We start from the raw sequence: 7,547 nt of genomic DNA on the forward strand, positions 1-7,547 counted from the left end.
TTTTTAGTTTATTACATTTTGTTTTTCTGTACTTTTATACATCTTATTGTGATTTTGGCAGGACGCTGTCTGTCACGGCATGGCTGCTGCTGACGCACACTAATTAGGTGCTCATGTGTTGCAGCCGTGTTGTCCGCTGCTTCGCAGACAGCTTGTGAGCTCACGGCTGCAGGCAATGATCACTGAGGCGACTGTGACGTCATTGGCAGGTGTGCTTCATCTATTTAATCCCTCTCCTTCCCCGAGGGAGACTTTATTGTGACTGCCCGGAGCACCCTGTTTGTGTGGATGTTTTGTGTGCTGGTTTTGCCTTGTTTTCCCCTTTTTGTGTTTTTTTCTGTTGGACTATTGTGAACCCCAATAAAGCTCGGACACCGCCGGAACCCGAGACTCTCTCCGTTTATTGTGTCCGGCATTTACATTTGGTGGCCAATGTGGGGAAGCTTTGTGACATACTTACCCTGAACTCTGTACCCGGAAGGACAGCTATGGAGGCGTCTCCAGTGGAACAGTTGTTGGCCCCAGTGGTGAAGCTGCAGGCTCAAAAACAACAAACTCTCGAGACGCTTGTCCAGCAACTTCAAGTACCAGCTCCTGCACCTAACCCTGCTGTTTACCGCAGCAAACCCGGCTTGGGCAGGTCTGCAGATTCCAAAGATGGGACCGGAGGACGACCCAGAGGCTCTGAATTTCTGTCCAATATTAAAGATCCTAGGCTCTCATTGTCTGATTTGGCTGGGGCACAATTGGGACATGTCTCTGGGGACCGATCACCATTAGTGACTGCAGGTGATGAGAGGGGCAGGGACAGCCTTCCCTCTGACTCCAGTCGTGTAGCAGCCAACAGTACCCTGTTGGACCCAGGGGAAGGAACGAGTTCTGGGACTCACCTCCTCTCTCCTTCTTCCAGTGGAAGGCCCGACACTGGATCCCGCCTTCAACCGGGTTTCCGATTTCGCTATGGACCAGACACAGGATGATGCCCTGGGACATATATATGACCAGGTCAGAGTTGTTGATGGTTGCATAGTGAATACACAGAGGGCACTTTGTGTTTCTCTCCAAACCAGCAGCCAAACCGATCATGCTGGATGATGTTGCAGACAGAATAACGTTCACCACGGTGCCTCCACACTCTTTCACGAATACCAATCGAGCTGCACGGTGCTGGGCTGTGAGCACAGGTCCCACTAGAGGATGACGGGCCCTCGTGCCACCCTCATAGAGTCTGTTTCTGACAGTTTAGTCAGAAACATGCACACCAGTAGACCGCTGGAGGTCATTTTGGAGGGCTCAGGCAATGCTCCTCCTGTTCCTCCTCGCACAAAAAAGCAGATACTGGTCCTTCTGGTTCTTCTGATAGCACGTATGGATGTGCCATACTGGAGGAGCTGGACTACCTGTGCAACCTGAATGGGCTGCAGGGAGCACCTCATAATTCCAGTAGTGACAAGGACACTAGCAAAAGGCAAAACTAGAGAAGAATCAGTCAGGAAGGATAAGGAGAGAGCAATCGTCTGTGGCCACCACCTGCAAAACCATTCCCTTTTTGGGGTTGTCTTGCTGTTGCCTATCTCCGGTGCACCTGCTGTCACTTTCATTTGCACCAAAACAAGAGACAGTGATTCACAACCGCTTAGGCTTCCTAACTGTACAGATTAATATGCCTGAACTGTAACTGACTTGGTATTATGCTGTGATGATTACTTGTTCCCTTATTTTTTTGAGAGGTGTATTATAGAAGATAGCCTTGAGAATGCGGCCACAGAATTGCGGGAATCCGTGACTTTCAACACTTATGCAACCGAGTCGAGGTGACCAACAGCTCAATGTCTGGTTGGCACCATGGCTTAGATGTGCCATTCATGAAACTTGCGTTGATTCTTGAAGCCACTGGCATTGCTTCCCTCTCCAAGTCTGTGTAATAAGGAATTGGCAGGAGCCCACGAGTTGAAACTATCAGAGGACAGAATGCAAATGAAGTGTTCTGAGAAAAGCAAAGCGGCGAAAGGACATTTTCCCGTGTGCATGTAGATGGCCGACTTTGACACGGCTTGATGAAGTCTTGTGGATCCTACCACTGCTTAAGTGCACTACTACGCTTGCCTTCAGGGAGTTTCATGTCAAACATTCAAAAAACAGGACTCCAACTAGACAGATGAGCACCTACGATCGGTCTTGGCCGATGTGGGGATCGAACCCAAGACCTTGGCGTTATTAGCACCACGCTCTAACCAACTGAGCTAACCGGCCATCAAAAGTAGTCTCTCTGCCAGGCATTTCCTCATGTTTATGTAATTTGGCTGCAAAATGCATTACACACAAGTGTGAAAAGAACACTTTTGCAATTCCTAGCATTGGTGATGCTATAAATCAATCTGTCAGGAGTGGGATTTGAACCCACGCCTCCATCAGGAGACCAGAAAACCCTTCTACACTCTTCAAGGGAACAACACCTTAAGTCTGGCAAATTAGACCACTCGGCCATTCTGAGAGGATGTATACGTCCACCGCGAGATTATATACTGATCAAGAAAACTGCGGGAACACTTAAATCACACATCGGATCTCCGTGATCAAAATCTAGGAAACCTCAAGATCTTCACCGTACATTGCATAATTCGTAACTCTCCCACCTCCATGCTTTTGAGACTGTACTGGGAGACACAGCAAACTTTCTTCAGACGGCACGTATGGATGTGCCATACTGGAGGAGCTGGACTACCTGTGCAACCTGAATGGGCTGCAGGGAGCACCTCATAATTCCAGTAGTGACAAGGACACTAGCAAAAGGCAAAACTAGAGAAGAATCAGTCAGGAAGGATAAGGAGAGAGCAATCGTCTGTGGCCACCACCTGCAAAACCATTCCCTTTTTGGGGTTGTCTTGCTGTTGCCTATCTCCGGTGCACCTGCTGTCACTTTCATTTGCACCAAAACAAGAGACAGTGATTCACAACCGCTTAGGCTTCCTAACTGTACAGATTAATATGCCTGAACTGTAACTGACTTGGTATTATGCTGTGATGATTACTTGTTCCCTTATTTTTTTGAGAGGTGTATTATAGAAGATAGCCTTGAGAATGCGGCCACAGAATTGCGGGAATCCGTGACTTTCAACACTTATGCAACCGAGTCGAGGTGACCAACAGCTCAATGTCTGGTTGGCACCATGGCTTAGATGTGCCATTCATGAAACTTGCGTTGATTCTTGAAGCCACTGGCATTGCTTCCCTCTCCAAGTCTGTGTAATAAGGAATTGGCAGGAGCCCACGAGGTGAAACTATCAGAGGACAGAATGCAAATGAAGTGTTCTGAGAAAAGCAAAGCGGCGAAAGGACATTTTCCCGTGTGCATGTAGATGGCCGACTTTGACACGGCTTGATGAAGTCTTGTGGATCCTACCACTGCTTAAGTGCACTACTACGCTTGCCTTCAGGGAGTTTCATGTCAAACATTCAAAAAACAGGACTCGAACTAGACGGATGAGCACCTACGATCGGTCTTGGCCGATGTGGGGATCGAACCCAAGACCTTGGCGTTATTAGCACCACGCTCTAACCAACTGAGCTAACCGGCCATCAAAAGTAGTCTCTCTGCCAGGCATTTCCTCATGTTTATGTAATTTGGCTGCAAAATGCATTACACACAAGTGTGAAAAGAACACTTTTGCAATTCCTAGCATTGGTGATGCTATAAATCAATCTGTCAGGAGTGGGATTTGAACCCACGCCTCCATCAGGAGACCAGAAAACCCTTTTACACTCTCCAAGGGAACAACACCTTAAGTCTGGCAAATTAGACCACTCGGCCATTCTGAGAGGATGTATACGTCCACCGCGAGATTATATACTGATCAAGAAAACTGCGGGAACACTTAAATCACACATCGGATCTCCGTGATCAAAATCTAGGAAACCTCAAGATCTTCACCGTACATTGCATAATTCGTAACTCTCCCACCTCCATGCTTTTGAGACTGTACTGGGAGACACAGCAAACTTTCTTCAGACGGCACGTATGGATGTGCCATACTGGAGGAGCTGGACTACCTTTGCAACCTGAATGGGCTGCAGGGAGCACCTCATAATTCCAGTAGTGACAAGGACACTAGCAAAAGGCAAAACTAGAGAAGAATCAGTCAGGAAGGATAAGGAGAGAGCAATCGTCTGTGGCCACCACCTGCAAAACCATTCCCTTTTTGGGGTTGTCTTGCTGTTGCCTATCTCCGGTGCACCTGCTGTCACTTTCATTTGCACCAAAACAAGAGACAGTGATTCACAACCGCTTAGGCTTCCTAACTGTACAGATTAATATGCCTGAACTGTAACTGACTTGGTATTATGCTGTGATGATTACTTGTTCCCTTATTTTTTTGAGAGGTGTATTATAGAAGATAGCCTTGAGATTGCGGCCACAGAATTGCGGGAATCCGTGACTTTCAACACTTATGCAACCGAGTCGAGGTGACCAACAGCTTAGTGTCAGAAAATAAAAGAACACTTTTGCAATTCCTAGCATTGGTCATGCTATAAATCAGTCTGTCAGAAGTGGTATTTGAACCTACGCCTCCATCAGGAGACCAGAAAACTCTTCTACACTCTTCGAGAAAACAACTGCATTTCCGTCCTTGCACTCTCTCATTAATCCAATCTTGCCCAGTCAGCGAGAGAAGCCATGTACATGCTTTGCCTTCCTCTCCCTCTCCCTTCACTGCCAGTTCAGCGATGACATCTCAGAACTCTCTCACAGCTGACTTCTATGACATCACAGAGTGCATCAATTCCGTGGCTTCTCATCTGTCGCCACACTGTCAGGGTTGACTTTCTCACTCACTATGCCAAGCTTTCTCGGAAACACTGGAATACGTGGATGAGTTTGTACCACTTTTGGAGGTTTTGCCCACCTGGGGCGAGGCTGTGATCCAGCTGAAAAGCAATTCGGGCATGTGGGCAGCGAAAGATGTATCTGTGATGAAGAGAAACCCAGGTCGAAGATGTTTCCAATCAGCCCCATCGGTCCAGCCACAGACACACACAGACAGCCACAAGCACAGACTGCCACAGACACACAGACAGCCACGGATAGACAGACAAACACACAGACAGTGTGCCTGACAAAAACTTTCCCTCACAGTCAAGTCAACATGAGTCGTATTATCTAAAAGAAGAACCCATCATTTCCTTTCATCTCTATATCAGAGAGAGCGATTAAAAAAACACATCTGTAAATGCTACTTGTACAAGCACGCTGAGATGCCCCATCATCAGTAGGCATGCTCTGTGGTGCAATGGATAGCGCGTTGGACTTTTAGTGAAAAGGGCAGTGGTCATTCAATGGTTGTGGGATCGAGTACCACCGGAGTCAGTGCTCACTTCATGACCCGGAGGCTTTTCTTGCCATCTTCAAGCGCACTGCCCGGTGTTGCGACTGGCCGGAGTCGGAGTGGGCGGTACGCCTGGCTCCCCTGCCACCCGAGTGCCCTAGACTACAAAAGTCTGAGGGACAGTGTCCTGGACCGGGTCGGTCTGACGTCGGACGGCCAGCGCCGAAAGCTCAGAAGCCTCCGGTTCGAACCTGGCTCCCGGTGCCTGCCACCGCTGGCTCAAGCCACGGAAGTTGCCGACCTGGTGGCCTTGGAGCAGTTCATCTGCCATCTCCCACGTCCAACCTGAAGGCTGGCACCAGGCTGGCAGAGAACCATCATTGCCCGGGACGATGCCACCTTCTGATGCCCGACGGCGGGCACCCTCCCTTCCATTCCCAAGACCCCCTCTGACCTGACTGTCCTGGATACCAGCATGTTGCCAAACACCACACCTAAACATGTTTCTCCCCGACCCACTTCCCCTTCTCGCCTTGCCTGTCCCAAAAACAAATCTGCCTCCTTAGCTCCTTCTTTTTCTCTCTCCCCCGGCAGTGTGTGGTCCCCTGGAAAAACCACGGTGACGTTGCGGGCAGCCTGGACATCGCCCGGCCGGGTGCTCGCTAGTGAAAACTATCTATCTAATATTAAGGATCATAGGCTCTCATCTGATTTGGCTGGGGCAGGTCACCTGTGTCGTGACAAGACCTTAAGCTGGATAATGGACCGATTCTTCTGGCCAGGCATCAAAAAGGAGGTAGAAAGATGGTGTGCTGCCTGTCCGGAGTGTCCGGACAATGTCAGCGACTAGGATCGCCGAGGAGCTGTTTAAGGTCTTCACTCGGGTGGGGATCCCAAAGGAAATCCTGACAGATCAGGGCTCTCCATTCATGTCACGCGTGATGCGAGACCTCTGTAGGCTGCTGGGGATAAAGTCCATCAGGACCTCAATCTATCATCCCCAGACAGACGCCCTAGTGGAGCTCTTTAATAAAACCCTAAAGAACATGATCTGTAAGTTTGTGAGCACAGACGCTTGGGACTGGGACAAGTTATTGCCACCCCTGCTGTTCGCTGTACGCGAGGTGCCCCAGACGTCCACTGGCTTCTCTCCCTTCGAGCTGCTGTACGGGAGGCGGCTGAGGGGCATCCTCGACTTAATAAAGGAGGACTGGGAGGCGACCGCCCCCTCCCAGACCTCTATGGTACAGCACATCCTGGACCTGAGAGATCGGCTATCGGCACTGGGGAAACTTGCACAGTTGCATCTCTTACAGGCCCAGGAGCGACAACAGCGCATGTACAACAGGAGAGCCCGGTTACGATCGTTCACCCAAGGACAAGGTACTGGTGTTATTCCCAAATTCAACATCTAAACTGCTGGCTAAGTGGCAGGGACCCTTTTTGGTCACACGCCGCTTAGGGGATGTTGATTATGAGGTGTGTCGCCCAGATCGTCGGAGGTAAAAGCAGATCTATCATCTGAACATGCTGAAGAAGTGGCGAGAGCAGGAAGCATTGGGTGCTTTTAGTTCCCCCCACAATAAAGAGTCTGAAGCCGCTGTTTCTGAGGTTCGCACTGAACTCAATTTAACAAACGCCCATTTAACAAACGCCCAGAAACAGCACGTTTGCTCTTTATTGTGCCGCTTCCAGCATGTCTTTTCTCACCGACCCGTGCTCACACCTCTCATTGAACACCACATCCACACAGCACTGGACCACTGCGTGCGTGTCAAACCCTATCGCACCCCCTATTACAAAAAGTAGGCTGTCAATGAAGAGGTGCAGAAGATGTTGGAGCTGGGAGTCATTGAAAAGTCACAATCGGAATGGTGTAGCCCTATAGTCTTGGTGCCAAAGCCTGACGGCAGCACTAGATTCTGCGTTGATTATAGGGAGCTCAATGCAGTGTCTAGGTTTGATGCCTATCCGATGCCCCGTGTGGATGAGTTGCTGGATCGGCTGGGCGCTGCTCACGGAAAACCCGGGCAAGTGAACAGTTGGGAGGAGGAAGACCAAGTATCTGGGGTACCTCTTAGGAGGGGGGCAGGTACGGCCAGTCGTTGACAAGGTGACCGCTATTGCCTCCTGTCCGCCTCCTAAGTCCAAAAAGGAAGTTCGGCAGTTTTTGGGGTTTTCCGGGTATTATCGCCAGTTTCTGCCGGACTTTGCCACCCTGGC

The 7,547-nt window shown here is 49.6% G+C and overlaps 2 non-coding genes across 2 annotated transcripts; both read right to left on the reverse strand.

Annotated features, from left to right (window-relative positions):
• Window positions 1–2,179: 2,179 nt before the first annotated feature.
• On the reverse strand, window positions 2,180–2,253 carry trnai-aau (transfer RNA isoleucine (anticodon AAU)). The gene has a single exon. It is a non-coding gene; the product is annotated as a tRNA-Ile (tRNA).
• Window positions 2,254–3,504: 1,251 nt separating this feature from the next.
• On the reverse strand, window positions 3,505–3,578 carry trnai-aau (transfer RNA isoleucine (anticodon AAU)). Its single transcript has one exon. It is a non-coding gene; the product is annotated as a tRNA-Ile (tRNA).
• Between the last annotated feature and the right edge of the window lie 3,969 nt (window positions 3,579–7,547).

This window comes from Amia ocellicauda, chromosome 12 (genome assembly GCF_036373705.1).
Source record: "Amia ocellicauda isolate fAmiCal2 chromosome 12, fAmiCal2.hap1, whole genome shotgun sequence".
NCBI lineage: Eukaryota > Metazoa > Chordata > Actinopteri > Amiiformes > Amiidae > Amia > Amia ocellicauda.